Consider the following 4,665-nt stretch of genomic DNA (forward strand, 5'->3'; position numbering starts at 1 on the left):
CTCCCACCCACCCGCTTTACTGGGGTGTGACTGCTGTCAGGTGCCAGAGCGTGTGTCGGGGTGACCTGACGCCGACGTTCTGAACGCATCCCCACCAGGGAGCCAAGTAACTCGCCCGTCGCCTGGCGAGTTTATCATCCGTTTTGTGTGAGCACACGTAAGCTCTAGTCTCAGCAAAGTCCAGTCACACAGCATCTGCGCGTCCCCACGCCTGGCGTCAGGCCCTCAGCCCTGAAGCACCTCCCTTCGCCGCCTCTCTCCCCTCTTCCAGGCTCTGCAGTCGCTTGCGCCTCTCTAGAAGCATCTGTGCAATCCTCTTCCTGAGTTCTTGCCATCGGCCTCCTGGTATCTTGTTCAGGTCTTTACAAGCAAACTCAGGAGCGTTTTCTGGGGCGTCCCTCCGTGGCATGTCTCTGGCTTCTCTATCAGGGTAAGGGTGCATCGCGGGGTGAGGAGGAGGTCTGCGGAGGGTTACCGATGACTGTCTTTTCCTGTGGTAAATGTACCTCCTCCCCAGACCCAGCCCTGCAGCCACCGGGGTGACCCGGTCGGGGGTGCGAAGCGCCATGGTACCACTGTCAGCACCGTCAATCCAGGGAAGTCCTTTGGCCGTGCCAAACACGAACTCCGACCTGCTGGACACTGACTCCTCACCCCCTCCTGAGGCCCCGGCGCCACCATCTACTTCCGCTCTCGCTGCACCTCATTACTGCGGGTACTCACGGAGCATAACTGCACGGCGCTTGAGTTTCTTCTTGTCTGGGTTTATTGCGCTGGGCGTTTCTTCGAGGGTCATTCCTAATGAAGTGGTGTCGAGGTTATTTTCCTTTTCAGGGCTGAGTAGTGATCCACGTCCACATCCTGTTTTGTTTGCCCATTTATCTGTGGCTGGATTCTTTGGTGGCTTTTAACTTCTGGCTCTTGTCAATCTGATTCTACGACCATGTGCACAGATGCTCAGCCGGGCCGTTTCCAGCTATCTGGGATGTAGCCCCAGAAGGGGAACGGCCGGGCCCTTCTACCTTCCCCTCTGGGGGCCGCGCTTTCCTTCTCCATTGCGGTATTTCCACTTTACGTTCCGAAATGTCTCCACATCCTTGCCGGTACTTACCACTTCCGCTTTTGTTCTGCTCAAATGTTTCTTTACTATTAGCAGTCCTAATGGTGTGAAGTGATGTCCTATTACAGTTTTGATTTGCACTTCTCTAATGACTAGTGATAGCGAGCATCTTAGGATGGATTCACAGGCCACCTGTGTATTTCCCGGGACCAATGTCTATTTAAATCCTTTCCAAATTGTGGGCCTCCCTGCTGGCACAAGGGGTTAAAGAGCAGCACTCTGAAGCAATCCGCGGCCACTGCAGCTGGGGTTTGGTCAGGAGCCGACCCGCGTGGCACCGCAGGCCTCGCCCGCCTCATCCGCTGCTCCCCTCATCAGCGCATTCCAGTAGATGCCTGTTCTGCTCCCCACTCTGTCTCTGGTGAGTCCCTCACCCGCACAGACCTCTGGGCTTCACTCCAGCTCTTGAACGCATAAATAAATAATTCTCTTTTTTGAAAGATTTATTTATCTCTGCATACAGAACTGGGGTACAGGCCAGAGGTGGAGGGGCGGTGAGAGGCTTCCCCAGAGACAGAGCGGAGAGCAGGACAGGCCGACGGACGAAGCCCACTGCTGAGGGGAGCAGCGGCCGGGTCAGGAGGGGTCTGCCGCGCCCTGTGGTCACCTCCGGGGCCGGGGATGGACTCGCACTGAAGCGGCTGCGGCCGCGGCCAGCTTGCAGTGCTGCGCCCCAACCCGTTGCACCACCGGGGAGGGCCCAATTCTTTAAAAAAATAAATAAATCCTTTGTCAACCCTTAAGTTGTAAGACTTTTTTAATATTCTGGCTGCCAACACCTGACCATACAGAGGAGTTGCAAATATCTCCCATTCCCTGGGTGGTCATTTCATGGTGTGGAGATTGTCTTTTGATTCACAAAGCTTAAAATTTGAGTGCTTCAACTCACCTGCTTTTTTTGTTACTTGTGATTCTGTTGCCAAATGTAAGGATCCCCCCCCAAATCTAAGGAGATTTGCCCAGTGTTTTCTCCTAAGGAAACTTGATAGCTTTAGTCTTCTGCTCATGCCTTTGACCACCGTTCAGCTCATCTGCACGTGGCTCGAGTCCGGGTTTGGCTGGGGCTTCCGGCAAGCGGCTGCCCAGGTCAGCAGCGCCATCTGCTGGACAGTGTCTTCTCCCACAGCCCGGCCAGCACCTTGGTCAAGCCTTAGCCAAGGTCCCGGCCCGGGCTCACTTGGGCACCTGCTGTCTGTGTGCTGTCGCCAGACCAGCACTGAACCTCTTGGTCAGCAAAGCGTTGGAGCAGATTTTGAAATCAGAAGTCCGAGACCTCCAACTCTGTTCTTTGTCTAGATTTTTTGGACAAAGCGCTGCCCGTTCAGATTCCCTGTGAGTCCGCTGTGCTTTCCCGCCTCTGAGCCAGCAGCAGCTTCACGCCCACTGCCCGGGGCAGTGCCGGCAGGCTGCCAGCGCCATCTCCAAGCCCACAGCGGGCTGCTTTCCACTGGAGTCTTCATTCTCTCAGGAACATTTGGCATTTTCAGTACACAAGTCTTTTACCTCCTTAATTAAATTTACCCTCGAACTTTTTTCCTTCTTTATGCTGTAGTAAATGAAAAATTTTCTGTTTCCTTTTGAATTTTTCACCTTTAGTGAATATTACGCATCTGGTTTTTGTCTGCTGATTTTGTATCCTGTAGCTCTGGTCCTGGTGGGTTTTGGGGGAGTTCTCAGGGTGATCCGTGTCTGAGCACGCCATCTGCAGAGAGACAGTCACTCTTCCTCCCTTTTACCTTGGATGCCTTTCCTTTTCCTCGCCTAACCGCTTTGGCTCGGACTTCGCCGGCTGTATTAACTAGGCTGGGTGGACGCAGGCATGTGGCCAACAGGAACACCCGCGAGACGCCACTTCAACGTTAGCTGTGGGGTTTTCATGTGGGCTTTTATTATGTTGAGGTAGCTCCTATTCCTCTTTAGTTGAGTGATTTTTTTCCACAAAGGAGGTTAAATTTTATCAAATGTTTTTTCTACGTCAGCAAGAATAACCATGTAAGTTTTTTCTCTACATATGTTAAACATGACACACTGCGTTGGGATTCGAATGCCAAAGCATCCTTGCCTTCCGGGAGCCAAGCCACGTGGGCGGGTCCGATCCTAGAATGTGCCGCTGGGCTTGGCCTGCAGCACCCGTCGCGGGTTTGCATCAGCGTGCATGAGGGTGCGGGCCGCAGCTGCCTTCCCGGCAGTGTCCGGTTCGGCCCCGGGTAGTGCCGGCTGTCGGAGGGAGCTGACGCGTTTCTGCTCGTTCGGTGTTTTTGGAAGCGCTTGAGACTGGTGCTGGTTTTTCTTTCAACGCTCGCTGGAACTCACAGGGAAGCGTCTGTGCCTGCACTTTCTAGTCTTGGGGCCTGACCGAACTCCTCGCGGGCACAGACCTGCTCGGATGTTGTCTGTCCTGACCTCTTGCTAAGGGCTTGTGCGTTTGGCACAGACACCGGCCGGCCGGGGTAGGTGACCTCTGCAGGGGAGTGCTTTGCCCGTGAGAGTGTAACGCCGACCTCAAGTTGTCACCAAGACTGAGCCACTCAGCACGTCCGCGGTCCTCCGCGCGGCGCCGACGGTGACGCTGCCAGGCTGTCACCGAGCCAGCGGTCTGTCAGCGCCCTCTGCGCCGGTCAAGGGGACTGAATCCACCCTAACATGGCAGTTCCGTCTCGCTCACTGCTGTGCTTCGAAGCTGCAGCTGCCGGCAGACCAGAACAGACGGCGTGCGGGACTCTGCTCCTCGGGGCGGAGGCGCCGGGCCACTCCTCGGGGAAGAGGCGGCTCACCGGGGGGCCTCGCTGCCCTGCACGCCCGGGTCACCGTGGCCGCGGCACGGCTCCCTGGGGCGGGAAGGCCAGGCCGGCGGCTGAGGCACGAGCGTGAGCAGAGGGAAGCTGGCGGCCCCGCGGGACAGTGGCCTCCCAAGCGCCTGCACCCCGCGCCCCAAGCAGCTTTCTGGGCTGTGAGGGGATCACCCCCCACAAACCCTTTCTGTGGTGCCAGCCACCGGCAGCGTTTTTCTGCGTTGCTCTGCTGACGCGCAGGTTTGCCTCCCTGGAGGAGGCCCCGCACGCGAGACGCACGCACGGCCCTCCCCCTCCGCGGACACCTGCACCTGTCGCGAGTCTCCGCTTCTCCCGCTCCCGAGGAGCGCGAGGGCTGCTGGGAACAAGCCCTGTCGCTCACGCTCGGGACCTACCGACCTCCCACCTGTGGAGACCCGGCACCTGGCGCGCGGTTTCTGTCCCCACCTTGTCGCTGCGAACAGGTGGGCGCTGGGGTGGCCGGCTCTGCCCAGCCCGCTGCCCCGGGCCTCTTCGCCGCCACCACGAGACCTTCCTCCTCGGGCACACTGGGCACCGAGGCCCAAGCCCGCGCTTCCCGCCGGGCCCTGACGGGTCCCGTGCTGCGTCACACCGCTGCCGGCATGGGGCCCGCCGCACCCCCACAGCTGCCCCGGCCCTGCCCGGGGGGACTGCCGCACCCCCTCAGCATAATCTGTCCCCCGCGTGCCTCCTCCCTCTTTCTCCTGATCTGGGCGATGCCCTGTCTGGGTG

This window comes from Condylura cristata, unplaced genomic scaffold (genome assembly GCF_000260355.1).
Source record: "Condylura cristata isolate star-nosed mole 26May11 unplaced genomic scaffold, ConCri1.0 scaffold00006, whole genome shotgun sequence".
In the NCBI taxonomy this organism is placed as follows: domain Eukaryota; kingdom Metazoa; phylum Chordata; class Mammalia; order Eulipotyphla; family Talpidae; genus Condylura; species Condylura cristata.